This window comes from Hemicordylus capensis, chromosome 2 (genome assembly GCF_027244095.1).
Source record: "Hemicordylus capensis ecotype Gifberg chromosome 2, rHemCap1.1.pri, whole genome shotgun sequence".
NCBI lineage: Eukaryota > Metazoa > Chordata > Lepidosauria > Squamata > Cordylidae > Hemicordylus > Hemicordylus capensis.
In genome coordinates this window covers 116,626,561-116,649,903 of record NC_069658.1, presented here as the reverse complement: position 1 = coordinate 116,649,903, position 23,343 = coordinate 116,626,561, and the positions used below count along the sequence as shown (strand labels likewise).

The following is a 23,343-nucleotide window of genomic DNA, read 5'->3' as shown; positions in this document are numbered from 1 at the left end:
CTATGCTTAATATCATATCTTGTTTTACATAATTTATTCTTCTCTTTTTATAGTCTTGCATTTTAAATTTTTTACTTCTGCTAGCTATGGGAATGGCCCAAAATCTATTTGGGGAATTGCAGTTCTACTTCCTGGAGATCTTATTTTGCAACTTGACTGGTCTCTGAAATTTCACCCTGCATCTCCCACATATTTTTAAACCCAGCTTCATAATGATAAAGGCTAAACATCTACTTTAAAGTGGGGGGGGGGAAGCTTTCTTAGGAAGCTGTAAGTTGTGCCCCCTCGTGTTTCTATGGAATTGCCACATACATCCAGCCCAGCTTATTGCATGCAACTGGGAAGTACCTCGTTCAGTGTTTCAAGACACAAATGGGAAGTTGCTACTAGGTAGGTATTTCTATTTTAATACACATTCAGGACAACCCTGCTTAGAGGGTGCAAACATTTTAATGTGCAAAGAACTTCCTGGCCCAAAAAGGCTTCCTCATTCACTTCCAGAAGTACACATCATGCTCCACCAGTACAAGCGGGCTCAGTACAAAACAACTAAGGCAGGTCTTACACCCATAGTTCCACTATGCTGTTGGTGTGGGAGCTGCTTCCTAACCTACTGAGGTAGCGTGAGAAGTTCCAGATCATATTTATTTATTCCTTACATTTCTATACCACCCCATACAAAAAAGTCCTTGGGCGGTCCCCAACCTAAACCATTAAAACAATGACACAATTAAAACAATTTAAAAATACAAAAAATATATATATATGGAGGAGCCCACACTGTAGCACATCCCCATTCTAATGTTGCCTCATGAGGAGCAACATTCATGAGGGGAGGCGCTGCAGAATGGGCTTCTCTCATAGGGTCTGGGCTTCCTCATGTTACCTGGTAGGACAGAAAAGCATTGTACTGTAGTATCTTTCATGCCACCAGCATATCGTAAGAGGGCTAAAGTTTATTTCATTCCCATTGAAATATGGAGGACCCAAGTGTCTTGTTCAGTTCTTAAGGTGCATCAGTGCAAACAGGACTTAAGCAGGCATAACATGCAATGAATTGGAAATGCTCATCTGGCAAAAATTCTTGCTCTCCGCTCCCACAAGATGCTTGATACTCCTGAACTACTTGTAAAAAGGTTGACTCTTTCAGACATAATTAATGCCCCTCAGGGTAATTTATTTTATAAAGTCCCTGATAAAATAGAAGACCCTCAAGACATACCTGTTTTCTCTGGCTTTTAACGGAAACTAATTTTAGACTGTTCAATTGTTTTTATCCTGTGAGTTTGTTTTAACTTGTTTTTCTGTGAAATTGTTTTAATTGTTTTTACTCTGTTGTATATTTGTTCTGTTTTTAATTGTGTACACCGCCTAGAGATGCACATATCAGGTGGTATATAAATATGATAAATAAATAAATGGACAGTCTTAGTATTTTAATAGTTCAATAGTTTAAATGTTGCCACTATAACCAGATTAGTAAACAGTCATGCCTAAATCAATTCAACCAATGTAAATCAACAAAATACTGTTCAGTTCTGTTTGACAGCCATATAAATCACAGGCCAGCACCAGATGTACTTTTACAGGAGGGACCAGATTAGAATAGAGTCATATCTAATGATTACAGAATGTCTGCTCTGTTTTTATAAGCGGCTATGAGCAGCACTGTTTTTTCTACCTCTACATGAATGTTTAAGCAACCAGTGCTTCAGGTTACAGGAGGACCTTGTTAATTGTGTGTCCAGCACTCACAGTTTCGTGTATCCACGGACGGGTAATTAGCACCGACTTTGGTAAATGCAGAGGGGGGAAATGGTGGGGAGGGTTAAGCCTCATATCTGAGGGTAAGGGGTGGTCAGAAATTACCTTGGAGGTCATTTCCAGCTGCCATTTTATGTTCAGGAGCAATTTTATGGCTCATTTTCTTTTTAAAAAATGGGACAAAAACCATGGTTTTCAGCACTGTGGGCAACTCTGGAGCACAGTAGGGCATTGGGGGGGGGTCATTAAGGGGTGACTAGGGGGGGAATCAGAGGGGAACAGTGATTTTTGCTGATTTTCTGCAGTCTGGGAACCTAACCCCCAATTCCCATAGCCCTAATGCTCCATCATCCATGCATTCGCTATCCACCTCCCCCCCCCCACAGGAACCCCCGTGAATAACAGGGTTCTCCTGTATAACAAATTATGGGCATGATCCATTTAAAGTTAAACCTGTAGGCCTTTAATGAAACATATTTAATTATCCCTTTGAGATTAACTGGTCTGAGCAGTGCTTAACTTGGTTGGATTGTATTCTCTGTTTTTCTTAGATAAAGGCATATCTATAACTAATGATAAAGTTATTCTACAGCTTGATTGTTGCTAATTGATTGTATGTAAAATATCATACTTTTAGTCAAAAACAAAACACTGTCATCCCTGGGATAATCTAGGATCCATGAGACAACATACTACTCCTGATTCCCACTAGCAAATCATTTTCAGATTCATATCTCATCAGCCAAGGAAACCTGCTGGTTGATTCTATAACCTCTTAACAAATATTCAGGGTTAAGGCTGTGCTGCACCTCACTAAGGCTTTGCTCCAGAACCAGCTCTGAAGGCCACAGAACATGTGAAACCCTGGAACATGTGATGTGATGATAACATTAATATGAGCTTGTTCAGAAGGATTTTGAACACACACCCTAATACAGGCTAGGGAAGCCCAGCCTGGATTAGGCTGCACGTGAGAACCGCTGAGATCAGGCCTGATTCTGGTGGGGCAGTGCTGTTTAACCCTGTTTTTAAATCTGACTCTTAGCCAGGGTTAACCCAGGCTCTGGGATTGTGTGTTTGCTGGGGCTATGTTTAATGTTAAAACTATTAAAACAATATTTAATTAAAAGCCTGGATGGGTCTTTAAAGATGTTTTAAAAGCTAACAGAGATGGGGAGGCTCTTATTTCAGCAGGGAGCACATTCCAAAGCTTCGGGGAAGCAGCAGAGAAGGGCCGTGCCCAAGTAGCCACCAGACGAGCCAGTGGCAACTGCAGACAGACCCCTCCTGATGATCTCAATGTGCGGTGGGGTTCATGACGAAGAAGATGTTCTCTTAAATACCCAGGGCCCAAGCCATTTACAGGCATGGAGGAAAGCAGAGATGCATTTCTAAAAGTGCTGTGGGAATGGAGGTCTTCTATGGGAATGTGAAGACAACTGTACCACCGTGGCATCATTCCACATGTTGCTTATGAGTGGCCAAGGATGGCATTGTTTGCCAGTATGAACTGCCAGGAGTTATTTCACAATATGAAGATTCACAAGTATGCCCATAACGCATGGAGCTGCTGTGAAGAACCAACTGAAAACTTGGGTTACAATCCACAAGTCACTTTACTCTGGAGTATGGGTTTTAATGGGGCTACTGCATATCATTCCCTCTTTAACTTTTATGATGACTGTTCTTAGTTTACAGAAGCTTGCAAAGCAGAGGAAATGTTAAATGCATGTGTTGCTGTATTTGAATTATGAGCACAAACCACTAAGCACCATTAAGCCAATTTCATTTGAGATCTATTATATCCCTGAAAGCAAGAGAACTTAAAAGTTCTCATCTTTGGTTGGATTGGGCTCTATGACTGTTTCCATTCAAAGGGTGTGTCAAAAAGGAGTGCTATTTTAATGTTGTTATTACTTTTGTTATCTATATGGAAAATATTTCTGCACCCCACATAAACTATTCCAATTCTATTTTTCTATTTGGGCTCGGCCTCTTTTGCATAGAATATAGTTAGATCTAAAAAACAAAACAAAACCACCCTCAAACTCAAAATGTGAATAATAATCACAATCTACACTCTTTGCTTTGTAAGAATTCTTCATTATTTGATGAAAATATTATTTCCCCATTACTGCCTGACTTTTTGCTTGTGCTGTGTATCATTTTCTGCACTTGTGTTATGATGAGATTGTAGAAATTGATTATGACAGTACAGTGCATCAGCAGCCTGGAAATCTGGATTAATAAGCACACTCAGATCCTGCCTATCATTTCATATATATGTGTGTGTGTATATATATATATACACACACACTGTATATACTGTATATACATACATATACACACACACATACACATACACACACTCTGCAGATTCTCCAGACCTACTGTGAAGCCTCTAAAGTTAGAGACATATTGCTGCTTTCCCATCTCTCGTTTCACAGCATCTGGAATCCAATTCCATAAATGGATGTTCTCTTGCTCTGTTCTAGGCAAGCCTTACAGAGCAAATGGTTACAGGGGAGCCAAAAGGGTATCAAACCCAGCCAGAACATGGATTTAACAGAAGCAACCACAAAAGTTTTAATTATGGTACAAAAAGGAGACATGCAAACCCATCCTAAAATGCTAATGTTATCAATTGCTACGTATTGATCGGGGTCAGACAGTATTAGTGCCTAGTACAGGTGCTTCTGCTAAAAGCAGTGAAGATATATAAAATGGTACATTTTTAAAAAGGGTGTAAAAGGTGAATATATACACAGAACTCATTCTCTTGTAAATTAACAACACAGCTATCACTCTGATTCATTAAACACTGCTTGGACCAGTCCTATTAGAAATGAACAGGAGGGTCTTGCATAGGCTTGAGGAGCAATTTAAGGGACATTTCATGCATATTGATGATATTTTGATGTGAATGTAGTCCTCATTGCAGATTATATACCTGGGTATATACTACTGTGAGTAGGCTTGACACTGAGAAACTATTTCCACTATCCACAGAAATTGGGCTAAGGGAGCCCAGCCTGGTTTCTGTGGATGGTGAGAACCGCTGGGATCGCAGGTGATCCTGGTGGTTCCACGGTGGCTAGCCCGCCTAATTGCTCCTCCCTTAGCCCAATTTAAACCAGATTAACAGGTTTAAAGGCTGCTCTCTCTGCAAAGCCCGTTAAGACTCTACACACCAGTCATGTGTAGAGCCTCAGACTAGAGCCTGGTTCACACAGTTGAATTAGGCCTCCATTCATTTCCAGCTTGTGAGAACTTGGGTTTCACAAGTGACATAAAGGAGGCCCTCAATTATCATGAGTGGTTACATTCTCCGCTATCACCGCAAATGCCAAAACTGCGATAATTGAAACCTTGTGCCTATGGGAGTGATGGGTACAGCACTGTACCATGGCCACATGAGCTCCCCAGCTCCTCCTATAATGGCCTACCAAACCCTCTTAATTCTACCCAAAAAATCCTCCAATTCTGGCGGTGGAAGGACCAACATGGTCCACGCTTGCCTCCAGAAGTGCCTCTAATCTGGAAATGACACCAGAAGTGTGAAGTAAATGCACTGGAACCACAAATGGCAGAAATTCATCCCCACGATAAGAAACTGGGTAGATATAGCCCAACCACAAACAGCTGAAACTGCGAACAGAGAACCAGAGATAATCGAGGGAGTGTGTGAATCAGCCTCATATGTAGGTACTTTATTTTGAGTTTATGTCATTTGTCCTCCATAGTGCTCAGTGAGGTGATCATGACAAGGCCATAAATGACTGAGAAAACTGGCTCACTGAAGACACTAGTCCATTCTTCTCTCTTCTTCTCATGCTTCAGAAGATTTCCATATCAGCTGACCAGAGGCGTAACTATAGGGGGCGGGGGGGGCACGTGCCCCGGGCGCCATCTTTTCTGGTCACATGGGGGGCGCCGCCATGACCAATTTTTTTAAAAAAAAATTTAAATTTTTTTTTTAAAAAAATTAAATTTTGTTAATACAAATGTTTCCTGCTCAGTGCAGCAGTGCTGCAGCAATCAAGGGAGCGCGTCAGTGCCCCCTTCCCCACAAGTGGTCCCTTCTGCACCGCCTGCGCCCCCCCCCATTGCTTTGCTGGCGCCTGACAGCCAGTCAGTGGCCTGGCTTGGCGGTGGCGGCGGGCGCTTGTGAGGAAAAACCTAAGTATAATGTAGTATGTTGGGGGGGCGACGGGGGGGGCACAGTGGGAGGGGGGTGCCATTTCAGTGCTTGCCCCGGGCGCCGTTTTCCCTAGTTACGCCTCTGCAGCTGACCTATACTAGAGTTCAGCACATCTTCTTGTCAACTATTTCACAATATCCCAAAGATTCAAGAGAGGCTCAGTTTCCTGTCAAGAACCCCCAAACCCCCTTGCCTCCTCTCTGGCCTAAAAACCCCTCGCCGATACTGGAGCCTCTTATCATATTGCCCTGGTCTCTCTGTCTTTGCCCTATTAGTAGTATATTTTAGTCTTGTCTTGCACAATCTTCTGAATATAATGTGAATTGAATTGAAATATATTCAAAGTAGCTACTAGTAGTCATTACAGTAGCCTTGAATCATATGGATCCATACAACATTTAGCCAGTGATTGGACAAGGGAGACTGGAATGTGCATATTGATATGAAGCACCATGAAGTTCTGGAGAAGGGCCAAGTGCAGTGGGTACTGTGCACTGGGGCGGGAAAGCCTTATCTTGATTCTGGAAACAGGATCTAGGACCCAGGTTTGACATGACCTTAATTAAATTCCTATTTAAAGGTATGCAAACAATTTAATGCATGTGTGCATTTTAATTAGTTGGATTTATTGTCTGCCCCATCCTGAAGGCCTTTTTAAGGAAGCATTAAGGCATAATGCAGTCAATATGCCAACCAATTTCTCTAACCCAGTGCATCATATACTTATTTGTAACTAGCTAGACCGAATGCCGCCATTCATAACATGACTGAAACATAAAGCACATTTTTCAGCAACAGCCCAGTGTTTCAGCCATCTACAAATACACTTTGAGCTGGGTCTCATGATCGGTGAGACCCGGTTTGGTGAGCTGAGTGGGGAGGGAGCCCTGAGTGGCTGGATCGGCCACCCACATGATTGCTGGCTTCATGACAGAGCCAGCGGGGAGCAGGGGCCAATCAGCCCCTGGAAGCTTCAGCATGCCCTAAGCGAGCGCGCAGGGCATGCTGGCGAGACCCCCGGAGCCAGGAGACGGCTTTTTGCCTCTCCACCGGGGGTCTCCTCATGAGTAGCCATGGCTACTTGTGATTTTTTAAAAAGGGTTTGTGGAGTGCTTGCTCCGCAAACCCGGTTTTAGGGGAGGGGTATTTAGGCGTGTTAACCGCCTGGGAGCCACTGGGATCGCTTGCGAACCCAGTGGCTCCCAAGATCAGCCAAAATCGGGCTAGGCTCCCCTAGCCTGATGTTGGCTGATCATGGGAATAGCCCCTTCAGCTCAGATAAGTGACTGTGGACTGAAACTCTCTCATCTTAACAAACACATTTTGCCTTAAATTACATGGGATGTTTAATAGAAACTTGTAGGATTGCTTCTTATACTAATTCTAGTTACTTCTTTCATACAGTAGAAGAAATTACAGCTGAAGGCAAACTAAATTTGGAGATGTGATCAATGCACTGAATCAGTGTCTGAAAGCAGTGAAAGGCTGGATGGGCTGACGACTGGGATTTAACCTAGGCAGGAATGAGGTCAGATCTACCGCTTTATGGATGGTATATAAACCTGTTCTAAATGGAGTTACGCTTCTGGACCAGGCACTACACATAGATGCAGAGAGCCTTTGCCCAGCTTAAACTGCTGTGTCAGCTATATGCATTCCTAACTTGGCCATACTTGGCCATGGTTATCCACATCCTTATTGTAGGCAGGCTTACAACCAGAGGTCCAGGAATTGAGAATTTGATGGGGTGGGTGTACACACATGGAAACATGGATGCACACACACACAGAATGCCAGGTGATCTCATAAGCCTACTGGAAAGAAGGCTACAAAGACTATGCAAGCCACAATGGAGTCACATGGCTTCTTGACCATTCACAAACTAACTGCGACACATGTGTCCCTTGCTTCACAGTTCAAACAAAAAACTCACTTGGAGGGAGGGAGGGAGAGAGAGAGAGAGAGAGAGCAAGCAAGAGAGAGCTTTGTTTTTGTTAAATTTGTATACTGCCTTTCATTAAAACAATCCCAATGCGGTTAATAGTGCATTCATAAGGAAAATAAATTAAAACCACAACACATTTGTGGTTTTATTTATTTTCTTTGCAGTTCACATGCTTTAAGCACAACACATGCCCCCTTTCTTCGCAGTTCACTTTTGGATCAAAAACCAACTTGAGCATAGTGCATTAGTTCAAAAAATGTTGTTTGTTTTTTGAGATAGTAAGCTCCACTTTCAGTAGATGTGAAGTACTGTATGGATAGAAATAATGGTTTCTGGAAGCATTACTGCAGTAGGGGAAAATCATTTAGAAATCATAGGATTGACCTATTTCCTTGAAATCAAAACAGAGACCTGCAATCTTAGGCAACATGTGTGCCCAATTTCAGAACTCTAAGCCGAGCCATTCTGGTAATGGGAAAAAAGGGAGTCACATTTCACTTTTTAATGGAGGCAAAGAGCAGAATCCTTCACATGGGGGTGGGATTTTATTTATTCATTACATTTTTATACTACCCCATACAGTTTACAATCTGAAAACCATTAAAACATTGACACAATTTAAGCAAATTAAAAAACAAAAAAACCCCTCTAAAACCTGAAGTTTTAAAACCTTTGCTGAACAGGCTAAAATGATGGTGCAAAGCGGCAGTGGGGGTGGGGGATGGGTTCCCAGTTGCAGAAGTTTGTGTAATTTTCTACCATGAAATAATCCACCTGTAGGACTGTTTTGAATTATTTCAATTTTTAAAAAAATCATTAAAAATGAATACACAAAGTCCTGATAACCTGTCTTATGTCTGTGCCAAATTTCAGAAGTCTAGGACAAGCCATTCAAGAAATATAAAAGGGGCCCTCTTTTCCCTTGGGGAACATCATGGGGCTCTTTAGAAGTGGGCACATGGACCTGGGCTCCCAAGTCTGTGCCTAACAGCACCCCTGTCTACAACTCACTCTGTGTGGGGTTGCCCCTGAAGTTCCTTCACATACTTCAGCTGGTGCATAATGCAGCTGCGAGGGTCTTGTCTGGGTGCTGATAACCAGCATCAAGGTGCTGGTGGTGACCTTTAAACTCTAAATTTTAAGTTCATGAGCCCCTGGTGGCACAGTGGTAAAACTGCCGCCCTGTAACCAGAAGGTTACAATTTCGATCCTGACCAGGGGCTCAAGGTTGACTCAGCCTTCCATCCTTCTGAGGTCGGTAAAATGAGTACCCAGAATGTTGGGGGCAATATGCTAAATCATTGTAAACCGCTTAGAGAGCTCCGGCTATAAAGCGGTATATAAATGTAAGTGCTATTGCTATTGCTAAGTGCTAAATTAGAGCTGTGCAAGCCAGCTTGCTTTGAGCCGGGCTTGACATCTAGCTGGCCCATTTCAGGTGGTCCAAATTCGAACCAGCCCAGCCCCTGGTTTGAAGAAGCAGCTTGCTGGCTGGCTCGGGTATACCTGTAAAGGGGAATCCTTGAAGATTCTCCTTTACAAGTGAATGGCATCCCTAATCCTAATGGTTAAGGTGGGGTGTGAGGGATAGCTAAAGAAAGCAGCTTCCATATCTTTAGAGGAGGCAGGGGAGCAAGTGGCAGGGGCTCTTCCAAGCCACCCACCGGTCTCCAAATGATAGCCCGGGCTGGCTGTGGCCTGGTTTGGGCCTCTGTGGCCCCCGAAAATGCCACAATGTACCTCATGCGTGTGTGGTGCATGGTAGGGATCCCCTCGGTGATGGCCAGAAGCCTGCTCCTGTGCCAGCACCAGCTGGGAGCAACAGGCACTCATACCTGAGTAGTTAGCCAAAGTTAAGGGCGTACACTGTTAACACTGGCTAACTGGTGGGCTTCGTAGGCAGGTTTGGTGCCATGGTGGCACTTGGCTCTTGCCAGTTCTCACAGGCAGCCAAGCCCGTGCTTAGCTGCTGTAGCCTGTTTTGGGCTGCTCGTGAGAAAAGCCTCAATGAGGCTATTCCCATGAGCAGCAAAAATCGGGCTAGGAGAGCCTAGCCCGATTTTGGCTGCTCGTGTAAATCACCGGGCTCGCAGGCGAGCCTGGAGGCTTAAAAGCAGCTGGCTCGCTTAGGTAGGCCGCCCCTTAAAGTTTTAAGGGGGTTAATTTTTTTAATTTTTTTTTTTTTAAAATTGTGAGTAGCCATAGCTATTCATGAGTAGACCCCCAACCAGGAGGCTGAAAAGCGCTCGCGCAGGGCATGCTGGAGCTTTCAGAGGCTGGGCGGCCCCCGAACTCCCCAGCCCCGGCCAGCTCCGTGATGGAGCCGGCAGTCGTGTGGGAGGCCACTGCGGCCGCCCAGAGCAGACTGTCTGCTCATCTGCGGGGAGAGCGGGCTAAGCCCGCTCTCCCCGCAAACCCTCTTAGAGGCTCTTCACACTAATCGTGTGAAGAGCCTCAGTGTGTTTTAGATCATGGTTTTACTGTGGATCCAGCACAAACTTCTGTTCTTTGTTGCAGTTATTTTTATATATTGTGATTTTTAAATGGGTTTTAACTTCTCCTGTTAGCTGCATTGGAAGTGTAGAGAAAAGAACAATAGCGTTTTTTAAAATAACATCATCATAATAAATTACATTAAAATGACTTTGGTTGGGCAATGTTACAAACGATATCCCACTGCTTATTTTCCAAGGCTCACAACTTGTTTGGAATACTCACATTATGTGAGTGATGTTCAAGTTATTATTTTTTAAAGGAGCAGTCATGGTAGTTTCACAGTTTCTGACGGAACCCTTGACCTTAATTGGTTTAAAGGTAGATCTACAGACTTGCCACAATCTTCTCTCAGTTTACTGCAGGTCCACAGAAATGGTGCTGTCCCAAATCCATGATAAGTATGTCCACAGCCCTCTTTTGAAAATAGAAAGGTAGTGACATTTAGTCAGCATGTTATAGCAATAGCAATAGCAATAGCACTTACATTTATATACCACTCTATAGCCGAAGCTCTCTAAGCGGTTTACAATGATTTAGCATATTGCCCCCAACATTCTGGGTACTCATTTTACCGACCTCAGAAGGATGGAAGGCTGAGTCAACCTTGAGCCCCTGGTCAGGATCGAACTTGTAACCTTCTGGTTACAGGGCGGCAGTTTTACTACTGCACCACCAGGGGCTCATTATAACCATGTTATAATGGTTAGAGTGTCAAGGAGACCTGGGTTCAAATCCCCAGTCAGCCATACAAAGCTCACTGGGTGACAGTGGGACAGTCACTACCTCACAGGTTGCTGTGAGGATAAAAGGAATGGGGAGGACAGTATATGCTACTTGGCCACCTTGGGGGAAGCACAAGATATACACGAAACGATTAAACTTTCCTAACAGCAGTATTAAAGTGAGGGTGGGGTGGGGGAGAGAAAACATGTATATTCTGGCAGTTGCCTATTTAAGACCATCTATTTCTTACTGAAAGCAGACACAGAGTTAGCACAAGGAAGCACAGCACCTGGCAATGGCCCACATCCAAACACCTGTCAATGTTAATGGGGAAGAATAAAAGGCTGGCCAGACCTATTGCTTGTACAGTCACTCAGAGGTGGAACTTCCACAACCAAGTGCTAGCATGACATAAAAATCCATTTGCAAGAGATGCTCTGCCTATTTTAATTGCAAGAGCCAAGCACTTAGGCATTTCACATACTTGCTGGCCTACTTTTAGAGAGAAAAATAATGCTTTGCAATTCTGTTGACACAGAGACAGACATCTAGATGGTGACTGATATTCATCAAATCCACATAGAGACAGACAGGCAGAAGAACCTTTGATGAAGTTCAGCGTCAGAAATCTATATTAAGCAATCAAACTGGCAACACCCTGATTCCTGAACACTAGTGTGGCACAATGTGTAGGATGGTTGTTGCTGATATATCACATCACCCATTTACATGATCAATCAGAAGTAAGTTCTACTTCTCAGAGAATCAATGGTACATACTTTGGTGTACCAAAGCAGTGTGTTTAAGATTAGAACTTGATTTGGAAGTAATCTGCATTATTCTCTGTGGAATTTATTTCTAAGTAACCGTACATAGGAGCAGCTTGTTACAGTCTCAAACACAGATCTCTATTTCAAATTAACAGATTTATCCAGAACTAGCTGGCCCAGGTGCAGAGCATCTGTGCCTCTAGTTCTCCTTTTTTTCTCCCCCCACGGCTGCAGCCGCTTTCCCTCCCCCGCCCGCCACCACTCTCTTTCCCCAACACTGCCGCTCCCGCACCACCACCACCGCTGTTTTCTCTCCCCTTGCCTTCTCTCCTGCCCTGCCGCCGCCTTCTCTCCCCACCGCCACTTCCTCTCCCTCTCCCAGCAGCTTGCTTGTGAACTCTCGCGAGAGCTGCCACACGGGATTAGCCATGGGTACGTCTTAGTGAATTATATAGATCGATAGATAATTGCAGTGATTTAACTGTTTCTCTCCTATCAAATGCTGTATTTATCAATGTTTGTGTGGGGCACATACAATTCAATGAAAAAAAGAATAATATTTGGATTGGACCCTAAATTGCTAGATCCATATTCAGAGACTCAGAGCCTTTTCTCACGAGCTGTGAGAAAGTCTCCAGAGTGGGCTATGGGGAAGGTGGGTTAGACTCACCTTCCCTGCAGATAAGCAGCTCTCCCTCCTTGGGCAAGTGGATCACCCACCTAGACAAGCACTGGCTCCTGCCAGTAGCTCCGAGGGTCAGGGTGCCAGGGCGTGTTGCCTCATGTTGCCCTGCCCCCTGGAACTTTGCAAGTACATGGGGCATTATTGTGATCCCCCCTCCCGAGTCTGCCAGCCATGGCTGCAAGCAACCGCACAAGCAAGCTGACACACAACTGGTAAAATAGGGTTAGGAGAGCGCTTGCTCTGCTAACCCCATTTTGAGGGGAGGCTCCACAAGCTAGTTTGTGACTGTGGTGCCGCGGGAATTGGATGTGATCCCAGTGGTTCACATGTACATGCAAAAACGGCTGGGCTCCCTTAGCCTGATTTTTCATGCTCGTGTGAACAGCCTCTCCCTGTCTTGAAGCTGCCAACCCCACTAGCAAGAAATCCTGGACAAAGGTTAACAGTTTATTTATTTTATTTTATATTTTATATCTCGCTCTTCCTCCAAGGAGCCCAGAGAGGTGTGCTACATACTTAAGTAAAACCCTGTGAAGTAGGTTAGGCTGAGAGAGAAGTGACTGGCCCTGAGTCACCCAGCAAGTATCATGGCTGAATGGGGATTTGAACTCGGGGGCCCCCGGGCCTAGTCCAGCACTCTAACCACTAAGCCACGCTGGCTTCATCAGTTATCCCTGTCTAATTGTCAGCAAAATTATTTTGGGAATGCTCTCTGTATATTCTTTGCCATATCTTCTGAGGGTAAGGTTTTCCTACTCTCAGATTCCTGAAAGGGAACTGCTCAGTTTGTCGATACTGATGCATGCAATGATCCTGTTATTGCCCAGTCCTATAATAAAAAATGAAAATATATTCTAATTCCAACAACATATAAAATCAGTCACTGGGCATCCAGGATGGATTTCAAATACTTCCTGCTGAACAAACATGAACAACATGAGTTATTGCCCATTCTTCTGCAAGATACAAAATAGAGGCTGCCAACTGATTATATAGGATCCAATGAGGTCAATAAAACATAAACAGTAGGAAATTCTATCCTAAATATCCATATGGTAGGCCCACACTTTTGGGGACAAACACAATAGCTGCATGTATGCTGGTGTTACACAGATATTTCAGCAAAAGGTGTGGCTGTCATGCATTCTAGGGATGTGCGTGAACTGTCCAGGCACTCCCGGGAGGGCAGGGGGGAGGAGGTTGCTTTAAGGGACAGGGAAGGTGCTGTCTCCCTGTCAGCCCATGCCCCACTGCTTTTCCGCCACTGCTCTCCAAAACAGCGGGCGCACTGGGCTGCAGAATTCCTGCTTGCGCCCTGACCAGCACTGCCATGCTCATGGCCAATGCACGTGTGTGTGCCATACACATCAGCCATGAGCATGGTGACGCTGATCAGGCAGCAAGCAGGAACGCTGCAGCCCAGTGCACCCGCTATTTGGATAGCACCAGCGGGGGGAAAGCGGCAGGGCAGGGGCTGACAGGTAGGCAGTGCCTTCCCTTTCCCTTAAAGCAACTCCTGTCCTTTGAACCAGTTCAAACAGGAAGGGAGCGCTGAACCAGTTTGTGCACATCCCTAATGCATTCATGAACATGTGTCTTTAAACACACTGGGTACACAGATCTGTGAACCTGGGTTGCGTAAAGTGGAAAGCAACCTTCCCAACTAGTAAAATCTCCTGGTTTAAGAGCTCACAAGTAAAGGTAAGGTTGTGGCCTAAGGCATTTCAGAATTAAGATCTGTATATAACAGGCCCGTACAACATAAGGCCCGGGGGCCGGATCTGGCCCACAGGCACTATTTTACTGGCTCCCAGGGTATCCTGCAGCAACACAGGAGCTGGAAACTGCTTTATAGTGCCATCCTGTGCGTGGTTTCTCACAAATATGTTCCATGGTGTACCCAGTGAGGCTGACTCCCATGTAAGCATGCCTAGGATTGCATGTAATTACTCCCATGTAAGTATGCCTGGGATTGCATGTAATTACTCCCATGTAAGTATGCCTGGGATTGAAAAAAACAGCTATTTAAGGAGAGGACTTGGAGGACTTGGCATTTGTTTGGGGCTGACATGCACTCCGGGAGCCCCACTGATTGAGCAGGGACAGGACCTATTTTCTGGTCACTATCCTTGGTTAAAACTATGGATCCACAAGTAACTAATAATATTTTTAATTTTAATGTAATAATGCACTAAAAATTGACCTTGGCCCCTGCACACCAAGTTCTGAATGGTTCCGGCCTACCAGGGCATTTGAGTTGTGCAGCCTTGGTATAAAAGGTTAGTTATGCATGGAAATTAGTATAAATGGAGGGCTAATTCATCACTTCTATTACTGAAGGAGCCTAGGTTGCACGTAATAAAAGACAGATGTCTGGCATACAGCACCAGGAGGGTCATCAGGACTAAAAGAGAGCTATTGAACCACAAATGTTTCCTTTCCCCCCTTTCATGTCCTTGGGAAACAGAGATGGACAAAGCTGGGTGATATGGAAATCTTCAAAGCTGTTCTGAATTAGTGCAGTTGACACTGCAATTGTATAATAAAAAGAAGGGGGAAGGAATTTTTGTGGCACTTTTCTTATCATATGGAAGTGAGGGACATGCTCAGAAAATCCCTCATACAAATATACTGATGTTGTCAGACATAATAATACAAGTGTAAACATTTAGGTCAATGCCCAGTGATAAGGAACGGCTGCTGGTGTCAGACAATTTTAGAGCAGATGGTACTTGATAGATTCATTATGATGTGTTCCGGACATCTGTCTCAAGCAGCAATACAAAATTGTGGCTATGTAATATAAACATTCAGGGGATAGCTTTTAAATCTGTGCATTATCTTTGCCTGCCTTTTTAAATGTTGATTCTCTGGAGTCAGAATAGATACTAGACAGTACAACATGTACTGCGTGAGTGGGACAGCTCTTGTTTGTGCCTGAATTTGGACAGGTAAGTGAGGATTCTGAGCTGCTGATCCCTCTTAACCTAATTGGTTTAGAGCCACATGCACTCTGGACTTCTGATCCAAGAGTGTTCAGTTGGGTCATGAGAGACCGTTGAAGAAAGATTTAAAAACATAGATGTGTTAACTGGATGCAAAAAATGGTTTTTGTTGCCTCTGGTACATAAGGGAATTATTATTTATAATGTAATTTATATACTGCTTTTCAACAAAAAAGATCTCAAAGCAGTTTATGTAGGAAAATAAATGAAAAGATGGTTCCATGTCCTAAAGGGAGGGAAAATCTAAAAAAAAAAAATTAAAAATTTAAAAGACACAAAGACGGCACAAGGAAACAGCCCCTGGAAAAAGCACTATACTGGGAAGAACGGGGCTATCCCCCTGCTAAATGTAAGAGAACCATCACATAAAGGTACCTTTTTGTCCAGTTAGCAGCTTGAGGAGGGGGGATCTTCAGTAGAAATGTGGTGTGGGAGAAAGAGTTAAAATTTTGTTCACCTGCACTATGATCCTGCTCTGAACTGGGTCTTCCTTGCAATTGTTTTTTAAACACACACACACACACACACACACACACACACACACACACACACACGAACGACAGGAAAACAATTATTTGTTCAATATCCCTGGTTTGACCATAACTGTCCAGGTATATGCTTCTACTTCCATGGCTAGAAAGGCCTATGGAGGCCTCCTGTGTCATAACAGTTAATCTAATCTATCCTTGGGAACTGGGACAGAGGCCTATAGTTCTCCGATTCCCTTTAGAATAATAAACACCATCTCACTGTATGTTTTGCAGCCACAAAGATGTACCAATGCTTGAGGTGCTGGATGGGAACATTTCAGTAGTTGTACGGATAGAATACAGGAGGCTGTCATCAGCTCTGCTTCCTCAGCTGCTAGACTTCTTTGCTCTCTTGCTGAAGAATGCAGCAAAGGATCTGGCCCAAAAAATCACAGGGCTGGCTGGGACAGTGTAAAATTAGGAACGTGTGTGTTGTTGGGGGTGGAACAGTGGACTTAGTTGTACCTCCCAGTACCATGCATGCAACTATCACATGGTGCAAGCCTATGTACAATTATCCTGATTGCCATAAATCCCCAGCTAATTTTTTGAGACACTGTGCATAGAGAAGGAATTAGGTTCAGATATGTTCATGTCTACAGTTGAGGTCCATGGGCCTGATGCCCCACTGCACATTCAGTATTTCCAGATTTGAAACTGTATAAGTCGGGCCATAACCTTTAGTGCTGGTAGTCACTTGGCCAGTACATCTTCCCAAAGGAAAAATAAAATTCATCCCACATCCACATCAATGTCATCCGCCATGGCTCTATAGAGTTCTTTAACTTTAACATTTAAAGCCCTACACGATATGGGCCCTCCATACCTCCAGGACCGCCTTGTTCGATATGTCCCTCGCCGGGTCCTGAGATTGGCCACAAGTAATACCTTGGTGATCCTGGGCCCTAGGGATGTTAAACTGCAATCAATGAGAGCCAGGGCCTTCTAAGTGGTGGTCCCGGCTCTATGGAACGGTCTCCCGGATAATATCAGAGCTCTCCATGATTTGTTGGCTTTCTGTAAGGCATGCAAGACGGAAATGTTCCGTCGGGTGTTCGGTCGCTGAGATAGCTGGTTGTAGAGTGATCTGGTCATCCATGGTTATTATGTCATGCAATGAGTACTGTATGGGGTTGTGGTTATGATGTTATGTATGATGTATTTTATAGAACTGTGTTGCTTTGTATGTTATTGCTTGTAATCCACCCTGAGTCCTATGGGAGTAGGGCGACATATACATCTAACTAACTAAATAAATATGTCTCTCTTTAGAACCTTCTCACCTGGACTGATTGAACAACCTGTTGATCAGACTCAGACAACTACTCACATGACAAGTCTCTCAAGCACTTAACTCTGTCTCATGTATCCAGTAAACAATAATTAGTTGCGGACAGCGTATATACTTCCATGCCTAAACACATCTAACCATTATTTTGCTAAGTGTCTGTTGGGGTTGGGTATCTTAACAATAAGAGACAGATGATAGCTCACCTAAAGAATTGTACAGCAAGCTGCTGATAGCACAGTTTTGGACTAAACCAAATTGAAAAGCTAATCTACCCTTTTCCTTTTCTCTTGTAAACGACAATTTTAAAAATGTACAAAGAATTTTCATATATGAACTAAAGAGATCATTATGTGACCCATTCTTTAGAATGGAAAGGGGTTTCTATTCTTTACAAATGATAATAAAGAGTAAATAAAGCATGCAAAATAATAAAAGTAAAAACTAAAATGCATATTTTTGGCAGTCATGTTTGAATTGGACGTTTTTGGCTGCTGTCAAGGATCCCCTTGAAGTAGGTGTTTGGAGTGTATGGTATGCTATGGAATTGCTAGTTTGACATCACTGGAAGTTATGACTTAATGCATACCACAGATTACTCAACATTTTCATCTTTATAGGGACCATATGGACAACAGTTGAAGCAGTTTTATAACTCCAGTTGTGGTTTGACAAGGAGGATCTCAACATATGCTTTTAAAATGAAACCCTCACAACTTTTGCTGTAGAAATGTCATATTCTGATTGTGGAGATAAACTAGATAATGCAACAGTGCATCCTTTCAGTGGCTCAGAAGACAAATACATCCATCCTTCATTATTTTGAAGAGCACTGATTTAGGCTCTAAGACACTCTTAACTGGCTGGAATAGTCAGCTGGTCAGGGAACTGTCAGGTTTTCTTAAGAACCAGAAATGGTTTCTTGACAAAAATAAACAATTCCTTTCACTATTAAAGGGAGTGGGAGGTGGAAAAAGGCAGGCCACTTTAAAGGTCCACAAATAGGTAAAGGGAATTCCTCCCATTTTGTTTCTGAAAGTTTTCAACCTCTCTTCCTAGCTCAGTCCTGCGCACTGCAATTATGCCCCTCCACCACCATCTATTTTATTTTCTAGTGAGAATACTTCAGTTTCTTCATTCTGAAATGGGAGAGATTGGAGGGAGGAAATTCTCTCTCTGCACTGTGGGATTCCTCAGGGTGCCCAATTTTGTAACTTCTCTTCGCAAAATTGTCCTCTGTGGGAATGCTATGGATGACATTAAAGGAAGTGATTTTAGCTAGGACGCTTCACTAAAGTACTGGAGAAATAGTCCATACAATTCATCAGAATCTTGAGGAAATGTAACATGGCCATTTCCATTACCATTCCACCTGCGTATACTCCCTAGCAAAAAGCAATCCTGTGGACAAGTCTTGATTTGGGCACATTTTATATGGCTTTTCTAGGGGCCTATGCAAAACACACACGTTTAAAACAAGTAAGACATCTATGGACATGGTTAATTAAAATTCCATTTTAAAAAATCAAATTTCAGCTTATTTATTTATTAATATATTTTATTTATTAATATATTTATTAATAAATAAATTTTATTTATTAATATATTTATTTATTAATATATTTTAAATGAATAGATATTGCATGTAGTAATTGTTCTACCACATAGGCTCTTGTAAAGAAAAGTATAAAGAGAAGCAGTACTAATTACTCTAAAGACAAAACACAGTATTAAAATGCTAGCTCCTAATTGCTGGCAAAAGACTTGGAATACTGCACATATTCTAAGTGCAGCCAAGGCAAACTAGTGTTTACATTTTCATCTAAGATATTTTTTATGTCAGGAGAGCACTAGAACTCTTTTGGCACGCTACAGAGTCCAGAGGACTACTTTATTTATTGTTCTTTAATTTCTTCAAATATTTTAAGGAAATATTTTGTCCATTGAATAAGAAACCAGTATTACAAGGATATAATTCTGCCATGGTTTTGCACTGCAGTATGAAATGTTTTGCAGTTCCTCACCCTAGTAATTCGGGATTGAGAAGAAACTATATGCTTTTCTTTAAATTACTCCCGGGGCATAGCAAGGTTAGAGTGCATCCTGGGAAAATAAAAGAAGATGGATTATGGACCCTCAATGTCCTCTCCTCTCTGCCCTCTGCATCTTTGCTGCAGAAGTATGGTAAGGACAGAGTGAAAAACTAAACATTTTTGGCATGCCCTTTATCTTGCTCTTACCTATGCAAAAAATACCACACGCTTACCACATATGCAAACATTTTCACACACACACACACACACACACACACACACACACACACACACACACACACTTGTCTGTCTACAATCCCTGGCTCAGAAATATTTTTAACATAAATATACCTACTACAATTACCTCATATGTTCATGCATCAGCAATGCTTCCATCTTTCTAATTCAGCCATAAACACACACACACACACACACATATCCCACAGTCAAAGTTTTCCATGGGGAACTAAATCCCAGAATTTGCCCCAGGATTTAGGGGTAAACTGAATCCAGTTGCTAAATGATGTTGGGTGGGTTTTTTGGGGGGGGGGAGCAGAGCAGAGAAAAGAAGTGCAATGGTTTTATCCTGTTCTTTTTAATGAGGACAAATTCAAATTAGCTCCCTAAACTCTTTTGACTGAAAATCTTTATAGCTCTGACTCAGCTTTGGGAGGGAAGTGGGATGGGAAGAGTGTCAGGCAGCATCTCTTCCTCCTTCTCTCTGTGTGACTGGCTAGCTGATGCTCAGCAACCTTTTCCTTGTTGTTGAGCTTGTCAGTTCGACTGAGGGAGTGGTGGGCTGAACCTGAGCACTAGCCAGCCAGTCAGAAGGAGAAGATGTGGGAGGGATGCTACTCCCCTCCTCCCATCCTGGGGAAGACTCCACTCACTTGAAGCCAAAACGAGTCTTCCAGTCAGGAGACAGCAGTGTGCCAGTGCACTGGGGGAGAGGGGCTGGAGGGAGAAATGGGTTGTTGCCTAGTCAGTGCCTTCCCTTCTCAGGGCCCAGGGACTCTTGTCCCCCATTGTTCAATTAAGGTTATGCCCCTGATTACTCCTGCTGACACTGAGGCAATTCTCATGATCGCCCCAAAGCGGGCTAAGGGGCTCCCGGCAGCTAACCACCCTAAATACCCCTCCCCTAAGATGAGATTAACGGAGTGAGCGCTCTGTTAACCTCCTCTTTTTGCTCATGTGTTGCCGTGGCACTGTTGGGAGGCTGTTGGAGGTCTACTCATGTGTTGCTGTGGCATGCGGCAACACACGAGTAGACCCCCGACAGCCGCTCGGGGTTCTCTCCAGAATGCCCTGCATGCTTGTGTGGGGCATCCTGGAACTTCTGGGGGTCTCGCGGTCCCTGATCCCCACAGCCCCCACCAGCTTGCCGGCTCAGCCCACTCGCCCCGCAAACCCCCTTCTGGCGAGTCTGACTGATCGTGAGACTCACCTCAACGTGTTAGGAAAGATGATTAAGTAACACGTGACGTGGACCATTTACATGGTTGTGAAGGAATACAGGCTTATAGCAAGAAATGTTGGGGTGGCGTGGGGAATTCTTGCAGAACAGTGATAAGTAACCCAAGCTATTGAACTTTTTAACATATGAATAAAGTACAATTTAACTGTATAACATTTTAAAAGTAAGTGACTACTTCTTTTCAGGCATTCCAGTGATTTTGCATTTATTGTCTAGAACAGTGAATGGCAGGAGCAATTAAACCTGTGAATGGCAGGAGTGCCACAGATGGGGACCTCTGGCTTAGAGGGTTGTTTTAAAGGTATGTGCCCTGAAAACCAGAGCCAGGGAAAGAACTGCCCAGAGGGGCCCTCTTACCCTGAGGTAAGAGAGTTTATCTTATCGTGGTGATTCTCTTATATTTAGCAGGTGGGGAGCAACTGGCCCTATCCAGCCCCTGCAAAGCATGCCTCCAAGGGCTCCTACTGGTGTCTAACTTGTGTTTCTTTTAAGATTGTGAGCCCTTTGGGGACAGGGGACCATCTTATATATATATTATTTATTTTTCCATGTAAAGTGCTTTGAGAACTTTGGTTGAAGAGTGATATATAAATATTCATAGTTCTCTTCTTTCCCCCCAATTGAGCCAAGCCATGGAGACAGTGAAGGGATTTCATAATGCTCTGGACTCAAGGGGTTTCTGTGGAGGTTGTCCTCCTCTCCATATTTTCCAGGAGGCCCTGGAAATGGAACCCTGGAAATGAAAATCTGCCCTGGAAATGGAACCATTTGGCTCCATTTTAACATAATGAGCTGAGTTGCTCCATTGCATTAAATGGGGCTAAATTCCAATGCTGCTGCGGCAAAACCAAGGGTTAGGAGAGGAAACCAATCTTTTGCAGGTCTTCTATGGGGTTGGCTTTCCACCCAAGCCCTGGGTTTTCGCTTCTGCAGCAGCTGAATTTATTCCCTATTAAATGTCATGGAGCTATGGAACTCCATTACATTAAATCAGGAACAAGGCAACCTGGCATTTGTTCTTTGCTTGCATTTTAATTCTATCTGGGGGGAAATTATGGGGATTATCATGTCTGCCTCTCCTTCAAGGGGAGCTTTAACACCTTCCCTTCAGATTCTGGCTCAGGAGAATTTTTGCTTTGCACCTCCCCCCCCCCCCCAATAGGCAAAATCAAGCCTGCCTGCATGCTTTCCCATATGCTTCTTAAAATAAAAGAGCTGGGTGGCCTTTTTAAAATGAAAACAGAAAATGTAAGTAGGAGCTCAGAATGAAGAGGACTTGCCCCACAGCACATCCTGTGGCTATGGTCTTCCTTGGATAGAAATCTTGTAATTCAGCCTCTGATTTCTTAAGTTCAAAAGATTTAGAGCTGAATGAGCTGGAAGATAGGTATCAACTCCTTTCATTCCAAGTAAATGGTTATGTAAACAACAGCAAGATTATTATCTTTGAGGGAATTCATAATGCCACAGAGAAACACAATGATATCTAGGAATAGTCAGTCAGGGCGTGTGCTTGAAACCATCAGGGATCTCTTGTTCTAGCAGACAGGTAAGTTGTTGTAATATCAGGATAACTATTCCCTAAACAGACACAGAATAGATAAGGAAAACAATGGCCTTATCCAGATACCTATGAGAACATGAGCTGTCATATATAGCTTAAAAGAATACACAAAATGTCTTGCTGGATCAGACCGCAGTTCATAGTTCAGCATCCCCTTCCCTACAGTTACCAACCGATGCCCCTAGAAGCTCACAAGAAGAGCATGATGTACATTCCCTGTGGTTCGTCCCCCATATCTGGTGTTCATACTGCCAATGAATATGGAAGTTCTATTTTTAAATGACCTGGACAACTGCCATTGACAGTCCTATTCAAACCCATCTAAGCTAGTGGACACAAAAACACACTCAGGCTGTTCACATGAGCAGCCCTACCCAGGCTAGGTAGGGTTGCTCATGTGAAGCACTGGGATCAAGGCCGATCCCAGTGCTTCCTCCCCAGGTAGCCCAGGATTTTAACCCGCCCTTTTACCTGAGCAAAAGGGCACAAGCTCACCCTTTTACCCAGGCAGTGTTCTCTTTAAGGCACATGCCTGCAATCAAAAATTGTTTTAATATCTGCTCGGTTAATTTTAGATCCCGCTTGGGTTGAATCAGGAAGGCCGCAGTCTGAATGCATGTGCGCGCACATTGCCTTGATACTCCCACCCAGAACAAAACTCATTCCACACACAAATGGAGAAAATTAGAGAGAACACTGTACCCAGGTCCAGGGCCGTGTGTTTGCTGCAAGCAGCCTGAGCAGACATAAAGCCAAGTACCTTGAGCTTCCAGCTTGAGGAGAAATCCCTCAATGCACAGTGCTCCTCGCACAGCACATTCAGGGATATCTGTAGGCTGGAATGCATTTTCCCAGCCTCCAG

The 23,343-nt window shown here is 43.6% G+C and overlaps 1 protein-coding gene and 1 long non-coding RNA gene across 2 annotated transcripts in view; one reads left to right on the top strand and one right to left on the bottom strand.

Annotated features, from left to right (window-relative positions):
* LURAP1L (leucine rich adaptor protein 1 like) overlaps window positions 1-23,343 on the bottom strand; it is a 38,960-nt gene that overhangs the window by 6,902 nt on the left and 8,715 nt on the right. The gene's annotated exons all lie outside the window — the stretch shown is intronic.
* LOC128347269 (uncharacterized) lies at window positions 1,698-17,855 on the top strand. Its single transcript, XR_008317472.1, has 3 exons — window positions 1,698-1,796; window positions 7,370-7,493; window positions 17,392-17,855. It is a non-coding gene; the product is annotated as an uncharacterized LOC128347269 (long non-coding RNA).